The sequence below is a fragment of the Quercus suber genome, unplaced genomic scaffold (assembly GCF_002906115.3).
Source record: "Quercus suber isolate HL8 unplaced genomic scaffold, Cork oak 2.0 scaffold_284, whole genome shotgun sequence".
Taxonomy (NCBI): Eukaryota; Viridiplantae; Streptophyta; class Magnoliopsida; order Fagales; family Fagaceae; genus Quercus; species Quercus suber.
In genome coordinates, this window is record NW_027069740.1 from 58881 (window position 1) to 78151 (window position 19271).

Sequence of the window (19271 nt, forward strand, 5' to 3'; positions counted from 1 at the left end):
AGTCTTCAAGTAGTATTGTTTTGTATGTGTTTTTATTTAGAGTCAATGATGGTGTATATTGCTGTCATTGTGTTGTATATATGATGTTTTTCAACTTTATACTTTTTTTTTTCTTTTTCTTTTTTTTTTCCAAAATAGGTGGTAAGTCAATGAAATGGTCGGAAAGCATTCTTGGATAACACCTTCGGGAAGAAACTTTTCTTTCTTGATTTTTTCATACTTTTTGAAACTATGTGTTTGAATGTAAATTCAACAAGTTGTGTTTATATTTGTGTTTTCTGACATATGTATTGAAATGAAGTATTTCAAAATTTTCATCTTTTATGCATATCTTTCATTTGTTAGTATAGTACCTAGATATGGTTTTTGAATTGCAAAACAGGTTAATGAAAAAGATATTATTTAAAAAATGATTTATTTATTTTTTAAATTTATAAAAAAATTAATAAATAAATAACATATTGCAACGAGATTTTCAAAGTAAATTGTTACAATATATAAAATTTATTGCAACGAAAATTTAATGTTGCATAAACCTATTGCTTTTTTTTTTTAATAAAAAAATAACCTATTGCAATGAGATTTTCAAAGTAAATCGTTGCAATATATGGAATTTATTGTAATGAAAATCTAGTATTGCATAAACCTATTGTCTCAGAGTTTATTACAATGACTTGCATCAACTTTTTTGTCGTTGCAATAACACTTATTATAATGACATTAATTGTTATTGTAACGATTTTTTTCGTTGTATTTAGTCTTTTTTCTTGTAGTGATAGGTGATAGATATATTGTGACTTTACCGCTGATTTTCTTTTGACCTCTACTCTCCATTAAAGTTGAAACAGATTGCTCTATTTCATAGCCATATATATAGTTTCAACCTCGTGGTTTTAATCCATATGAATTTGGGCTTCAATAGTTTCAACCCATTTTAAAGTGGTGAAAGAAAAGGAACTACTAACTAGCCCAATATTACAAAACAAAGTTCATCGAGATTCAAGAATTGATTAATAATTTACCAAGGATAGTAGCAAAATAAAAAGTGCAAAACAACAAAGATTCAATACATGTTATATATATTAATCAATAGAAGGATATCTAACTTCTAATATCAGTTTCGCATTGACCATTACATGACCAAGCAAAGGTTTCTTCATCTTCAACTTGTTTTTAAGGAAAAAAACTTGATGAACTTCTTTTAGTGATACCTGCACCAATCTTCTCCAGTTGCTCTTTCTTCAAGTAAGCAACGTTTTTTAACTTTAAGCTTTGCGATGTAATATTAGACACCAGCATTTGACTTGATGAAGGTGAAGATGATAATGGCAGTAATGATGAGTAAGGTGAAAAAAAGTCCGCCATTATTTCCAAATCCTCCATCATTCTTGATGGATTCAAGGAGAGGAAGAGAAAGAAAAAATGGTTGAAAAAGCTATTAGCCAAGAGAGAGAATTTTTTTTATTTGTGTATTGTGCTGCAAAAGAAATAGTTTGCTTTTGGTTTTTGGTGTAGCGTAGAGAGCAAAGCATGCATGGGAGAGAGATTAGTTACAATATTACAATAAAGCAATAAATTGGTTGTGGGGTTTGTGTATCACAGCTAGTTTATTGCTTATGTACATACAGAGCTGAGTGAGTGAGTGAGTGAGAGACTTGTGTCTGACTGTATTAGATTAGAGAGAGAGAATGATTGAATTACGTCGATACAAGAAATTATATTAACAAACCAACAGATTTTTGTTTTATGATTTTAGCTAGCTTCAACTAGAAATAAGTAGACCATTTTATCAAAATTTACTCAAGTGTATTAAACTTCCTCCAATTTTATTAATTTAAAGCAATACAATTACAATCCCTCATGATTTTAAGGCATTTTATCATAGATATAATAATCTGTCTTAAATTAATAATCAGTTTTATTTCCATAAAAAAATTTCTAAAGTGTTTTCTATTAACAAAATCCATTGATTAATAAAATAGTTAATACAACTAAAAGAGTGTAACTAATCTAACTTTACAGTTAAAGTAATTAACTAACAAAACTTGCTTATATATAGTAACAGGCATTAAGTGAGGCATGCACATGCTTGTCACGAGCAAGAATTTACAACAATTTGTTACACACTTGACTGACTCTCTATTCTCTACACTACAAGAAAAAAGACATAATACAACAAATATTATTGCAACAAAAAAAATAATGGAGCTAATATATAAACTATTGGATCTCTAGGTTGTTTTTTGTTGTAATAGTAACTTAAATTTATTACATCAATATGAGATTGTAGCAAAAATTATTATGTTGCATCGAAATATGTTGTTGTAATAGGTAACTCTTTTTATACATTGAGATATGTTGTTGCAATAGGTAATCTTTTATTTCACATCGAACTATATTGTTAGTATAGTTCCTATGTATGGTTTTTGAATTGCAAAACAGGTTAATGAAAAAATTATTATTCAAGAAAACGATTTATTTATTTTTAAATTTTTTTTTATAAAAAAAATCAACCTATTGCAATGAGATTTTTTCAACCTATTGCCTTAGAGTTTGTTACAATTGCTTGCATTGACTTTTTTGTCATTGCAATAACACCTATTGCAACAAGATTTTCAAAATAAATCATTGCAATATGTGGTACTTATTGTAACGAAAATCTAATGTTGCATAAACCTATTGCCTCGGAGTTTATTACAACGGCTTGCATCGACTTTTTATCATTGCAATAACACCTATTACAATGACATTAGTTGTTTCTGTAACGACTTATTTTATTGTATTAGGTCTTTTTTCTTGTAATGCTAATCTATCTTTTTCATTTAAAAATTAATCGAGACATACATCAAAAGAAGAAATTAAGTCTCGATCGGTCCTCTTCTATCTAACCATTTTGGTGTCAACAGACTAGCCAAGTGAAAAATATGCTTTCCCTCAAAAAAAATTGAAAAATATGCTAAGGAATCTAAATCGGTCCTTCTTGGCCAAAAATATTCATTCATTAATTACAATACTACAATGTGTACATACAGTACACTCCATCAATCTGTGCTTTAATGTTGGATGTGGTTAACTGATAATTCTGTGCTCTAGTGTTGGACGTGGTTAATTGTGTTTTTGTTGTGCTATGGTGCAGTGTCAGGTGGAGGAAACTGGGACCTACCTACCAGACAAAATCTTTAAGCCATCAGACACTATTTGGCTATTTTTTCTTGATTTGTTTTGATTTTGATTTGGAAAAACGTATTCAAATCCATCATATTGTTTAGGTGACCTAAAATTTGTTTTTTTTTTTTTTTTTTTTTTTTTTTTTTTTTTTTTTTAATTTAAATGCCACCAATTCTTTGCTTTATACCTAGCATGAATCAAAATTTTATATAAAATGAAATTATTGATTACCTGGACAGTTTTTCTTCATACATACATGTTGAAGTTCAACCTTAGAACTTACAAGTGATTTCCCATGGGTAATCTAGAAATATAGGTATATTAATTGTTTTTGGGAGTCCAAAAAAGCAAATTCAAAAATCATATTGTGTCTCGAATGGCAAATTAGATCCATTTTTCTTCAATCTTATAATTTATAAACCATAAAGCCATGACATATTAATTAAACACTTCACTTAAATCTATTCAAAAAGAACAACCTACCTAGTATTACTCATACTAGAGGAAATTTTCAATTTGTGCTTATTATACCAAAATGGTATTGTTTTTCTTTTCTTTTCTTTTCTTTTCTTTTTTTTGGGGTCCTCTACGCTAGGAGACAAACTATGAAAGAGAGAGAGAGAGCATTAGGAATAATGACTATCACTACCATGCATATATGAACCGAGTAATGCTACAAACACAAACTATTCTACAAACATTTTACAAACTGCTGACATGGCACACTCCACCTCAGCTTTTTAAAAACTAAAATACCACATTAAAAATTAACAAAGTAAATTAAAAAAAAAAAAAAAAAAAACGGAATCCCAAATCACGTTTGCAACAAAACCCTCTCCCTCTCCCCCTCTGCGCCTCCCTCTTTGCCCCAGCAATACCGTATGGCTCTACATCTCCTCTGCCTCTTCGGTCTCACATTCAAGCTAAAGAAATCTGCTTCCTCTTGTCGAGCATAAAATAATCCAATAAAATTTAAAAATTCTGTCATATAAAATTTTGTTATATGGGATTGCAACACCTTAGTCAAGCATAAAATAATCCCATAAAATTTAAAAATTCTGTCATATAAACTTTAAAAATTCTATCATATAAAATTCTGTCATAGAACAAATAAGAGGCTCTCAAAAATAAGAGCCATCAACATCAGTAAGTTGTTTCTCAAAAAAAAAAAAGAAAAAAGAAAAAAATCAGTAAGTCCCTAGTTCAAATAATGGGACAACAAATAATGCCTTCTCCGAATTTTCCAACAGCATCTTTCCATTGTAATCATATCATATATATAACTTCCTTTGTTTCTATAGAATGAATACGTTTCGAATAGCAGAATGTTGGCCTGTTTGACTGCGAATGGTTTTCTTATCTAAAGCATTGCATGTCTTTCTTATCTAAAGTAGTTGAGGAATTACCATAAGTAGAAAAATTAGAAGCATCAGATACCGAAGTGGGAGCATCATTCTCATCAGTTTTGATTGCAACACCGTTCTCAGCCATGGTTTCGGCGGGTTCCGACGACTTCTGCAACGATTCCGGTGAGAGGTGTGGCTGCGGCGTTAGTCGGCAAGAGGAAGCAAATTTCTTTAGCTTGAATGTGAGACTGAAGAGGCAGAGGAGATGCAGAGCCGTACGGTACTGCTGAGGCAAAGAGGGAGGCGCAGAGAGGGAGAGGGAGAGAGTTTTGTCGCAAACGTGATTTGGGTTTCCGTTTCTTTGTTATTTTTTTAATTTACTTTGTTAATTTCTGACGTGGTATTTTAGTTTTTAAAAAGCTGAGGTTGAGTATGCCATGTTAGCAGTTTGTAAAATGTTTGTAGAATAGTTTATGTCTGTAGCATTACTCATATCAAAACGTTATTATTTTTTTTTCTTTACTTTTTTTATTTTTATTTTTTTTTGGTGAGAAAGGATAGAGTACTGAGTACGTACTGTTCAAAATGTCATGGTTTATAAAATCAGATTTAAAATCGTAAATTCAAAAATAAGTGTCAAATTCACGTGAGAGAATTTGATTTAAAGCTGGTTTCATCTTTTAAAAGTTCATTTGCATTTGTGTTTGTTATTACTTATTACCATTAAATTTTGTTTTTTTCTCCATATTAGGCTAAAGTCATTTCCAAAGAACCATTTTAAGTTAACAAAAGATAAAATATCAAACTCTTTTCCGTTCCTGCTAATGAAGTTTTATTTATAACAAGAAAAACTTTTGACTTTTATATCGATCACCAACACCAATCTACGATTTTTATTTTTTTTTATTTTTTTTGGATTTAGGATTGTAATTTATTTCTTAATTTTTTTGACAACTTTTGTACTAAACAATGTTGAGAACATAATAAATAATAATTGACCTCATTTTTATTTTATTTTTACACATACTTATCACAAATATAATTTTTTCCTACGTACATATATTTTTTTTTTTTTAGATGAATATCTCGTCTTACGTACAACTCCTTTTCTTTAGGTGAAAGTGTAAAAGGTGGTGGCGGATACATTTGGTTGTGGGGACCATTTGAACTTCCTGTAACACAACAGCTGCTTTACAGCTGCATGTACACAGTACATGAGGCACGACCAACCATGCATTTTTCGTAGAAGAAATTGTCTCATCTGCCTTTAATTTCCCTGAAAAGACAGCCGCAGAGTGTTGATCAATTAAAGAGACACAGGACTCTATTTCGGGCTGCAAATAAATAAACCCCTTGAGCCCGAGTTCATAAAAATTTTTATTTATATTAATTTATTTAGCAAAACAAGTTATATATATATATATATATGAATTTAGACCTCTTAATTATATAATAATAGATAAGTCTTTCTAAAAAAAAAAACTTATCAAGCATATTAAGTGGATTGTGTAAGGTTGAAAAATCATCAACTATCTTGTTGGCTTTATTCCGCGCCAATTTACTTATAATTTAAGCACTTAGTAACCCTGTATTTAGGTGAGATTATTGTAAGAGTAATGTGTGAGAAGTTGTGAAGAAAAGCTCAAGTATGTGCAAAGAAACAGAGTTATGCGGCTAGGACTTGCGGGTGGCTCGCGGCTGCAAGTCGCCAACTTCAGGCACGTGAGATGCACGCAGGGAAGGTGAAGGGTCGCGCCAGCTGTCGCACTACAGGACAAAAGTTTCAGGTTGGCCAGGCTGTTACGTCGCGACTTAATTTCGCGACTTGGACAAGCCGCGAGACCAAGCCGCCAATTTACCCTGTTTGGCAAAAATATGTCTCTTCGTATTCTCATGTCACCTCACTATATATAAACCCTTATACCCACTAAATGTAGAGAGCTTCCAGAAAAAATTTTGTGAGAGAAAACCCTAGAGAAAAACAAGATTGCCTCATCCCCAATCTTCATCTAAGAAACTCTACAAATTCCTCTACTTTCTTCCTCTCCATTGTCATACCCTTGAGAGGTCTTTTACCAAATCCTTATCTCACCACACCCACGTCTGTGAGAAGGTTTATTTGGTGCTGAGGGAAGTAGTTTGGAAGGAACCAATATACATTGGTTGATGCTATGGTCAAGTAGTGGAATCCGGGAAGCTAAAGAAGAAATAGGTTCAGCGTAACCTCGTTGGAGCAAGAAGCTTGGAGGGCTTAGGTACCTGGGTAGATTATGCTTGGAGGGTCTTCTGCTGTTCATGTATCCCAACTACATTCTTTAGTGGATTTTATCACCGCTTGGAGGGCGGCGAAGAGGTTTTACGCCGAGGACTTCGGTTTCCTCTTCGATAACGCATCGTGTGTTGTCCGTGTGTTTGCATCGTTCTTCCCTTTATCTTTACCTTATATTTACTGTTGTGGATGTGTTTATATTTGACTTAGATTGTCTATCAATTCTGTTATTGGCTTATTATCATGTTCTGCACATTAATTGTTTGATATAAAACTTGAATTGGTATTTTTATATTTTGGGGTCTAAACGTTCAAAGGTGTTTCATACCCATATTGAACTTTTAGATTGTGTTTATGTCAATCTAATACGACCAATTATTAAACTTTTTTTTTTTTGAAATTATTAAAACACGTTAAATAAGTCATGTCATGTAAACTCATTTTCATGTTAGGATTGAAAGATTTTGATATTATTGATAAATATGGTTTTTAGACTCGAATCGTTCAAAGAACCGGTAGAATGAGAGGTTTAAAGTTTTTAAGGTCAGATTGAGGTTCGACCAAAGTCGAACCATGATAATGTAATAATTGATTTAATAATTAAATAATATAAAATATATATGAAAAATTAGCAATATAGACTAAAATAATATTTATAGTTGATTAATTTTATATGGATTAAAGATAAAAATGAAATTTTCCTAATTAACTAGAAAGTTATATAAATATTATCCTACTGTTAGTTTAAACTAGCTTTTAACCCGCACCATGTGCGGGAACCTTTTTATTTACATTTATTAGAAATAAATTTTTTAAATAATATTTAAATACACTTTTACCACATAATAAACACCCAACACATATCTTGATTTACAAATCTAATTACAAACACCATAGGCAGATACCAAAAACTAATTTAACCCAATTATTTAAAACAAAACCAAATTAATATAAATACCCAACACAAAATTTATTTTAAACCCAATACCATAATTAAAACCAAATCTAACTCAAATATCTAAATCTAAAACAATCCAACCAAGTGCACTTGAAGATGCTAATTCAACATCAGCTAACTTTTTTTTCTTCTGAATTCCAACGTGTCTCTACATTGCTTTTTGTGTAATTCTGTGCTCATTTCATATCTCAGCTGTTCTTTTAAGATAGATGAATAAATATCTCCCCCTTTTGAGACAGAGAGTGAGAGACAGAGAAATGAAGAATTTGAATGATGTGAGATTTGTTCCTGCTACCTTCCAATCGGCCAAATTTTTTCTCCTCTTCTTATTTTTTTCCTATCATGTCCCTTTCATGAGGAATGAATATAGACCTTTGTAGATTTCGTTCAACCCCAACATTTATATATTGAACAAAGTAAATGTATCTTAGGAGCTTGATAAGAAACTAATAATAATATATTAAAAAAAAAAAAAAATCATAAATGCATATAGACCACAAAGTTTGATAAGAAACTATGTTTTGTTTAAGCTACCTTAGGACACAAATTTTCTCAACCTCATTAATTTAAGAGACATTCTCCATACCCTATCCATTCAATAGATGGTTAATTCAATTTCACAACTCCTACTAAACCATAATAACTAAAAAAGGAAAAAAAAAAATCCTATAACACACGACAAGCATACTAACCAAAAAACTACACAAAACATATTGTTTATAAACAAAATTATTAGCTGTACGTTAATGGACAAAGAAAATGCTAAATTTGGGATTTTGCTGAGAAATTATATATGAACACTTTTAGTTTCTATTCAAATGCATGTTCAGTTACAAAAATGATTTCTTAATTCTTTACCATAAGTGGCTAAAGTAAGATTCTACCAAAATTAAGCACAGCTATTGAAGAAAGAATCTTGTGCTCAATCTGAGCTCCAAATCACAGTGGTTTCTCCCTTTAAGCCATAGTGGTTCATACTTCTCTTTACACAGTTCCCAGAGTTGCTTACCATGGGAGCAATCAACAACTTCATATGAAGTCCCCTACAAAAGGATATAAAAGAGTTAGACTACAAAAAAATTAATTTATACCAACATGTGGTAGCATTTTCACTTATTTCAGAAAAATCCCTTGGTGGGAAGCAAACAAACTACTTGTGATTATAAATGCTTACTTATAAATGAATGCCCTAAGAGAGGGAAGAACATGGCTCATTAACCTTAGAAGATTTTACAGAAGAAAAAACTATTAATATTGGATTAGAAATATATATTTTTTGATATGTTTGGCACCAAGCAGAGGATGAAGGGAAGATTTGAACTAAGGAATGTGGGTTCACTCCTGCTACCCACTAATAATGTATCCCTTAGAGTGATCTTACAACTATTGCAAATTTTATCATATAGTCCTTACAAACTGATGTGCAATCTTTGAAACAAACAACTAAGAAATTTAGGAATTTATTATGTTATTGATGAAACGCCAAACACATTCATTGCCATGTCAGTTGTAAGCTTTTGTGGAAAATTGGTAGTAGCTTTAGCATTTTTCTATCTTTGAATGTCTAAATAACTAATGTAGTGTCACCAAATTGAATGTGCAATTCCCAGAATTTCCTCACTTTTTTCCCCAAGAAAGAGACATGAAAATAAATAGAAGAAAAGAAAACTGGAAGGCACTCTCTTTCTATACTGTCTACGCTCAATTCTTTTCCTTCTTTGACTAATTATTTTATGATCCCTCTAAAGGTCAAAATGGACACATCAATATAAAATCCTCTGAAATACACGAAATTAAAAGCCATAATGACAGAAATTTAGACCCCTTAAACACACAGATTGCGTAGCCTAGATTAATTAGCCAAGTTGTTACTTAGTCAAATTATGCAATTCTAGGTTAAAGCAATCAAATAATCATATCAAGATATAAAGCAGCGGAAAATAAATGAACACAAGATATGATCACCCAGGAAACCACACGGTAAAAACCTGGGGAGGATTTGACCCACCGATCCTCAAGGCTAACCTGAATTCACTATGAAAGAATTGAAGTTCGTACAAAAGGACTACAAGCTCCCCGCTCGACTTCCTAATGCTACCCACCAGTAGAACTTCCTGACACGACCACGCGCAGGCTCCGAATCCACGGACTACTTCTTTCTTGAATTCTTCAATCAGCTACAAGCTCCCCGCTTGCTTTTCTTTTAATCTCCAATGGTAGCAACCTTGTTGATCATCAAGATGTTGAAATAATCTCTACCTTAAAAACCCTAAGTTTATGTGAAGGAAAGCTCCTCAAGGATCTCACAAGAGATTCACATAAACCGCAAATATGAGCAACAAAGACTTAGAGAGGTTTGGGTACAAAACCCTAAAAATAAAAGGAGGCACAAGAGGCACTCTAATCTCTCTCTCAGAAGTCCCAAAAACGTTCTAGGGTTTTCCTTATATATAGAAGTGTTTTACTTGAACCCCAAGACGTTTAAATAGAGTTTGGGCTGAACTGGAACTCTGCAGAAAAATAAATCTGTACGTGGTTCGATCGATCGAGTCTAATTTTCGATCGATCGAGCCTTACAGATTTAGTCCAATAAATCTGCACTCACTCGATTCCAGTTTTACAAATAAACATACTTTGAGCAAGCCTAAACAAGACTAAACAACCTGTTTTGATCATGGTTTGCCAACAATACAAATTAGAGTTCTAAATACATAAATTCCTAAATCTTTAGAACCTAACAATCTCCCCCTTTGGCAATCCGTGACAAAACACAAACTAAAAGCTCAAAGTTTACAAAGTAAAAGCCCATTACAAAAATAATGCTCATAACAACAAATCCAATCTTAACTACTATCCATCAGTTGCAAGTGTAGACAGCAGCTCAATTGAATCAACCTGTATATTTCCTGAAACACTCAACAAACGCATAAACGCATGTGTGGAAAAAATACAAGTAAACCAAAATTAAATTCTTGACTTCACAAAACACAAAACAAAGACATATATCATGAAGAACTCATAAATATAAATCAATGAGCAGTGAACAAGAAACAGAAATAAAAACATAAGTAAACTAACTCTCCCCCTAAGTTAGATACAACAAAAAGTTTTTATTTTCTTCCCTTTTAAAAATAATTTCAACTCCCCCTAAACAGGACAAACATGATTCCCATAAATCAATAATTTCTCCCCCTTTTTGTCACGTATTGACAAAGACAACTCGTACAAAGAGTAAACAGTCAACATACGCAATAAAGGATAAGAGAAAATAGAGAATCAAGGGGAACACAAAACAATTCAACTCTATAGAAAATAGAGACAGCTCCCCCTATGAATAACACAGGTAAAAAAAACTTTTCTCCCCCTATAAAAATAGGAAAAACAAAACAAGTTGTGGGAAAAACAGTTTTGGGGAAAAATAAAGGGGGGGGGGGAAATCAGCAGCAGCAGCAGCATCACCAACAGGATCAGGTACATCCTCACCAGCAGGACCAAAGTGAAAAACTCACAAACCAATAGTTAAAAACTAAGGTGAGGATACACATGAAGAAAAATATTCTCTCTTTCAATAGAATGCAAACATGGCACTATGTGACCCATAAACAGTTGCATGAGTAGAGAAAATATTTGCACATTGATTATCTATCATATCTCTTAAGAAAAATATTTTCTACAATTCATACATAAAAATAGCATATACTAGAAAGTACGTAAGTCAAAAATTAATCAATCAATTTTTAGATCAAGTTGAGTACCCAATTTAGCAAAGTGTATGCATGCTATGTATGAAAACAATGAGAGATATGACTGCAAAACTGCAAAATGGATACAGAAATCAATGCAATGCATGTGAATCCTAAACACAAACCAAGGGAGACTGCAAGTTAGCACAAAAATCAATAGAATAAAATTCTATATGATGCATGAAACAATTACAATGCCATGATGCATGTACTAATGCAGTGAGCGATTAAGTTCAATTGAGATTAAATTGACAAAATTGGTTTGAGCATAGAGTTTCTAACAAAAACCCAAAAATTTGAAAATCACTTGTTGAATTTTTAAACAAATTGATGAATTGAGCATCACATAACACAACTCACAGAGTATAATGCTTAATTTCATCAATACAACAAGCCAATTTCATCAAATTCAACTCAATTTCACAAAAGCCCCAATTCGGATCAAGAACAAACCCTTTTTAAAAACCTGATTCGCGACTTTCGATTGATCGAAAAATACATTCGATCGATCGAATGAAACAGTCATTTTTAAACAAATTAAAGCACTTTTTCGATTGATCGAAAAACACACTGGATCGATCGAATTGGGCAGAGACTCACTAAATTTTGAGAAAAATCACAGTTTTGAAAGACACAAACCTAATTTTGAAAAACAACTCCTCAAAGCATTAACCAAAGAAAGCAAAATGCATGAGTATGAGATGGAATGCTTTTTCAAAAACCCAAAATTTTGAACCCAATTTTCTCAAAACAAATTTCAATCATTCTCCCATTGAAATTTTCTTAAGCAACAAATATGTTCTGCACAAATCTCAAGATATTTTCAAAATTTTCAAACTTGAAACATATTTTGCATCAAAATCAAGGAACTTTTAATCTTGGATGGCCACAACAAAATCACACACAATATAATGTACCAAGTTTAACAAAGAGTAACTTGTGTAGTGTGTGCAACTAGCAAAAACTTGAGATACATGTGAGGTGATATGTGAATAGCAATCAATCACAAAGTCTACACAATTCATCACATAGAATTTAAAAGAGACTATCACCTAAAGAGTTACATCCTATAACTCCCACATCTCCTAGAACAAAAGCTTGCAATCATGTAAGTTTCTTGCATTTTTGCCTCTTATTTGTATGAGATGGCATTCAGCCTAATAGTACACACCGGTTTGAATTAAGTGAATTGGCATCAAGCCTAATAGTACACACCAGTTTTAATTTAATTTGAGGCTACACCTTATGTTCTTTTTGTGCATGTGCTACACTTTCTCGAGCACAGAATCTTATGATATGCACTAAGGTGTTCATGATTGGCTAGTGAACAGTGGTGAGATGGTTATTTATGCCTTTCTCAAAAGGATCAAGTCCGACAGTCAAATAACATGTGACTTCAAGATTAAGACAAAGTGATAAACACCATAAACATCTTTCCCACACAACATGCACTACAAAACTTCAACTAGTAAAGTGCAATAAATAAGCTTATCAAAGCTAAACAAGGTACATAAACATGTTATGTAAAGATAATATGGCCAATCCTTGATTATAAATCCAAGATATATAATACAAAACACAAAAATCTTTTTGGTTTTAACAAACTTTATAACCAAAAACCAAAAAGCACATATTATGCTAAATGAACAATGCAAATGCAATGCATGACAGTGCAAAACTAAGCTATAAAGGGTACACAAACAAGAAATATCAATTTCTTAATTAACCCTTGAGTACATGTACAAACTAGTACATACTCATTCAAAATCAAAAATAGCTTAGCACAAACTATTCAAGTTTCTCCACAATGTCAGGCATGTTCTAAATCAAGAGAGATATAACAATTCATGTAATCCTCAAAAAGAAAAACTAGACACAAAATAAAATATTTTTGTCTTTTTGAAATTTTTCAATGTTTTTGGTTTTTTTTTTTTTTAAAAAAAACAACCTAAAAAACAAAACAACCAAAAACAAAAAACAAAACATGTCCACAAATAATTGAAAGAATTAAATCAAGGACAAGTTAGCAACACTCACCTTGGAGAATCTTTTCTCACCCATTTAGCACGAGTATTCGGCTTTGTAGGTGAAAATCCATGAGAAGTAGAGTGCATTTGAGGAATTACACCAATCTTTTGAGAGAGACTGAAATCCTGCAAATTCCTTTCACAAACCAACAAGCTCAAATTTTTCAAAAGCATATGAAATAATTTATTTGAACCTATGGCAGGAGAAATATCATCACATATCCTAAATTGAAACATAGAATGCTTAAATTTTAATTTATGACAATTAGGACGAATGTGACCGGAGACACCACAAAAGTGACAAACAGGAACAAATTTAGGAACATCAGTATTCCTAATAGCAAATCTATTCTCAGATTTTGGTTTTTGCCTCAACAAAGAACAATTTGGTCTAATATGACCAACAACACCACAAAGGTGACAAGTAGGCACAAAAACAGATTTATTATGCTCTCTAACAGTAGGATTAGACTTAGGTTTAGAAACTTCAGCGTCTACATCAGAACTTTTACCTTTGTCTAACCTAGCAAAATAAGCCTTCTCTTTATTATTCCTCTTAAAAGGAGGGATATAAACTTTCTCAGTTTTAGGCTTAAGAGAAACAGAAACACTTCTGTTATCATCAACAAGTTTGGTATTAGACAAATTTTCCAATTTAGCTTCAGCCTCAGCTAACTTTTGTTCCAAACTTTTCATCTTCTCATCTTGAGAGGAAATTTGATTTCTCAAAAATTCATTCTTTTTATTAGACTCATCTAATCTCACAATCAAATCCTCTTTTTCAAGATTAGCCAATTTTAACTCTTCCTTGAATTTCTTAGAAATTTTCAAAGATTTAGATAATTCCTTACGAAGAGTTTCAAAAGCATCAAAAAAATCAACAGAAACAATAGTGTCCTTTTTATTCAAAACATCACAGGCATCAATAAAATCAGCAGAAGCATGAGCAGAAATATGATCAGAAAGACACTTCAAATTATCCATGACAACAGGGGTCAAGGATCAGCTCTTAGATCAAAAGATCTACAACAAGAAGAGCTACCCGCTCTGATACCACTTGATGGAAATTTAGACCCCTTAAACACACAGATTGCGTAGCCTAGATTAATTAGCCAAGTTGTTACTTAGTCAAATTAAGCAATTCTAGGTTAAAACAAATCAAATAATCATATCAAGAATATAAAGCAGCGGAAAATAAATAACACAAGATATGATCACCCAGGAAACCACACGTAAAAACTGTGGGAAGGATTTGACCACATCCTCAAGGCTAAAACTATCCACTATGAAAGAATGAATTCAACAAAAGGACTACAACTCCCCGTTCGACTTCCTAATGCTACCCACAGTAGAACTTCTGACACGACCACGGCAGCTCCGAATCCACGGACTCCTTCTTGAATTCTTTGCAAAACACAAACACCCACGTCTGTGACTTTGAGATTCCACTCAAAGGTTTATCAACACAAACTCTCCTGTTTGTGACTCCAAGACCACCCTTGAAGGTTTAGATCATCAACACCTTTGATGACTAGAGAAGGCAACAACTTCTACAACACCGGATCTTGAGATTCTTCAAGGAATAGCACCGGTAGAAAACATAAGAGAGCTTTTGGGTACAAAACCCTAAAAATTCAAAGAGGCACAAGAGGCACTCTAATCTCTCTAAAAAGCTCTAAAAACCCTCACTAGGGTTAGCTTATGATGTCCTTTAAATACTGGAAAAAAACGGCTCGCGATTTGGGCTTCAAACAAATAAGTTATGGCCTTTTTACGTTTGCTGATTTTGCTGATCCGCGATTTTCGATCAATCAAAAATTAGATTGGATCGATCGAACCAACCAGCTTGTAACTCATTTGTTTTTATCCTGAACTTGAAGTTTTTGTCTTGGGTTTCAATGTAGACCATTCTAAACTAATGAGACTTAGTTTTTGTCATGTTTTGTCATGGTTTGCCAACATTACAAACTCAAAACCTAACACATAAGAAGAATATAAAAATACAAAACTTTATATCCAACTAAACTGAAAATCCTCAAAGAATACGAAATTAAAACCCAGAAGAAAAATATCAAAATTCTAGGGAATACCTCCATAGATTTTTCATTGCCTTTTGGTTTCTTAAACTACTTCAGCATTAATGTAGGCAATGGAAAAGAATACTGAACACAACATATTATGCAATTCCACAAAAACCAATTCTAAACAAAATAGAAGAAGAAGATTAAGAAAGAAAATCTCAAGCACAGAGGTAAAGAGAAACTGCCTAAATGTTAATATATATATATATATATATATAGAAGAAAGGAAAGAAACAATGGTAATTCATGAATAGCATACTTACTTGGTTTTGAACTCTTATTGCAGAAAAGAATATTCCACTGTCTAACGGTGGTTGTAAGCTGGCAGAGACAACCCTCTATTCTGTATCTCCACACTTTACAAAACCCATACCCTAATAACAATTCAGGTGGTAGTCTTTGAACTTCTAGAGTGCTTCCTTGACTTCAACCAAGAAAAGAATAGAAAGGAAAAAGGGTTAGGAATCAAAATCCCAAAATTGACAGCAAACATAATTATGGACAATAGGAAAAGAAATTAGTCTTAGATTAATTAAAAATTACCAATAGAGAATGGTCTGATACTAAAGTCGGGTCAGAGATGGCAGACATAGTCATGCCCTTGCAGGGTATTACTGTGTTGGGTCTGCATATGAGAGAGTGACAGTGGGAAGAAAGACAGATGAAAGAGGGGATAGGTTATGCGCAACGTATGAATAAATGCAAATCGTGAAAGGTTGGTTTTAAATTAAAATGTAAAAAAACACTATATAATAAAAATGGAAAATACTACTGCACAATTGTGTGTGAGATGAACTAATAACCATTGCTCTAATCAAAATACAACCAAAACTACAAATAAATAACTGAACATTCACACATAGTACACACCAGTTTTAAATTAATTTGAGGCTACACCTTATGTTCTTTTTGTGCATGTGCTACACTTTCTCGAGCACAGAATCTTATGATATGCACTAAGGTGTTCATGATTGGCTAGTGAACAGTGGTGAGATGGTTATTTATGCTTCTCAAAAGGATCAAGTCCGACAGTCAAATAACATGTGACTTCAAGATTAAGACAAAGTGATAAACACCATAAACATCTTTCCCACACAACATGCACTACAAAACTTCAACTAGTAAAGTGCAATAAATAAGCTTATCAAAGCTAAACAGGGTACATAAACATGTTATGTAAAGATAAGGTGGCCAACCTTGATTTCAAATCCATGATATGAAATACAAAACACAAAAATCTTTTTGGTTTAAAAAATTTTATGACCAAAAACAAAAAGCACACATTATACTAAATGAACAATGCAAATGCAATGCATGACAATGCTTAACTAAGCTATAGAGGGTACACAAACAAGAAATATCAATTTCTTAATTAACCCATAAGTACATGTACAAACTAGTACATACTACACATAATAAAAAATAGCTTAGCACAAACTATTCAAGTTTCTCCACAATGTCAAGTATGTTTTAAATCAAGAGAGAGATATCATAACTCATGTAATCCTCAAGAACAATAAAACAAGACATAAAATAAAATATTTTTGTCTTTTTGAAATTTTTCAATGTTTTTGGATTTTTTTTTTTAAAAAAAATAATAAAAAACAACCTAAAAAAACAACACAACCAAAAACAAAAACAAAACATGTCCACAAATAATTGAAAGAATTAAATCAAGGACAAGTTAGCAACACTCACCTTGGAGAATCTTTTCTCACCCATTTAGCACGAGTATTCGGCTTTGTAGGTGAAAATCCATGAGAAGTAGAGTGTATTTGAGGAATTACACCAATCTTTTGAGAGAGACTGAAATCCTGCAAATTCCTTTCACAAACCAACAAGCTCAAATTTTTCAAAAGCATATGAAATAATTTATTTGAACTTATGGCAGGAGAAATATCATCACATATCCTAAATTGAAACATAGAATGCTTAAATTTTAATTTATGACAATTAGGACGAATGTGACCGGAGACACCACAAAAGTGACAAACAGGAACAAATTTAGGAACATCAGTATTCCTAATAGCAAATCTATTCTCAGATTTTGGTTTTTGCCTCAACAAAGAACAATTTGGTCTAATATGACCAACAACACCACAAAGGTGACAAGTAGGCACAAAAACAGATTTATTATCTCTCTAACAGTAGGTTAGACTTAGGTTTAGAAACTTCAGCGTCTACATCAGAACTTTTACCTTTGTCTAACCTAGCAAAATAAGCTTCCTTTATTATTCCTCTTAAAAGGAGGGATATAAACTTTCTCAGTTTTAGGCTTAAGAGAAACAGAAACACTTCTGTTATCATCAACAAGTTTGGTATTAGACAAATTTTCCAATTTAGCTTCAGCCTCAGCTAACTTTTGTTCCAAACTTTTCATCTTCTCATCTTGAGAGGAAATTTGATTTCTCAAAAATTCATTCTTTTTATTAGACTCATCTAATCTCACAATCAAATCCTCTTTTTCAAGATTAGCCAATTTTAACTCTTCTTTAAATTTCTTAGAAATTTTCAAAGATTTAGATAATTCCTTACGAAGAGTTTCAAAAGCATCAAAGAAATCAACAGAAACAATAGTGTCTTTTTTATTCAAAACATCACAAGCATCAATAAAATCAGCAGAAGCATGAGCAGAAAGACACTTCAAATTATCCATGATAACAGGGGTCAAGGATCAACTCTTAGATCAAAAGATCTACAACAAGAAGAGCTACCTGCTCTGATACCACTTGACAGAAATTTAGACCCCTTAAACACACAGATTGCGTAGCCTAGATTAATTAGCCAAGTTGTTACTTAGTCAAATTATGCAATTCTAGGTTAAAGCAATCAAATAATCATATCAAGATATAAAGCAGCGGAAAATAAATGAACACAAGATATGATCACCCAGGAAACCACACGGTAAAAACCTGGGGAGGATTTGACCTACCGATCCTCAAGGCTAACCTGAATTCACTATGAAAGAATTGAAGTTCGTACAAAAGGACTACAAGCTCCCCGCTCGACTTCCTAATGCTACCCACCAGTAGAACTTCCTGACACGACCACGCGCAGGCTCCGAATCCACGGACTACTTCTTTCTTGAATTCTTTGCAAAACACAAACACCCACGTCTGTGACTTTGAGATTCCACTCAAAGGTTTATCAACACAAACTCTCCTGTTTGTGACTCCAAGACCACCCTTGAAGGTTTAGATCATCAACACCTTTGATGACTAGAGAAGGCAACAACTTCTACAACACCGGATCTTGAGATTCTTCAAGGAATAGCACCGGTAGAAAACATAAGAGAGCTTTTGGGTACAAAACCCTAAAAATTCAAAGAGGCACAAGAGGCACTCTAATCTCTCTAAAAAGCTCTAAAAACCCTCACTAGGGTTAGCTTATGATGTCCTTTAAATACTGAAAAAACGGCTCGCGATTTGGGCTTCAAACAAATAAGTTATGGCCTTTTTACGTTTGCTGATTTTGCTGATCCGCGATTTTCGATCAATCAAAAATTAGATTGGATCGATCGAACCAACCAGCTTGTAACTCATTTGTTTTTATCCTGAACTTGAAGTTTTTGTCTTGGGTTTCAATGTAGACCATTCTAAACTAATGAGACTTAGTTTTTGTCATGTTTTGTCATGGTTTGCCAACATTACAAACTCAAAACCTAACACATAAGAAGAAT

At 32.6% G+C, this 19271-nt stretch overlaps 1 long non-coding RNA gene across 1 annotated transcript; it reads right to left on the reverse strand.

Moving 5' to 3' along the window:
• Positions 1-8515: 8515 nt before the first annotated feature.
• On the reverse strand, positions 8516-16445 carry LOC136071083 (uncharacterized). The gene is made up of 3 exons (XR_010632392.1): positions 16136-16445; positions 15856-16016; positions 8516-8784 (listed from the first exon to the last, which is right to left on the reverse strand). It is a non-coding gene; the product is annotated as an uncharacterized LOC136071083 (long non-coding RNA).
• Positions 16446-19271: the final 2826 nt, after the last annotated feature.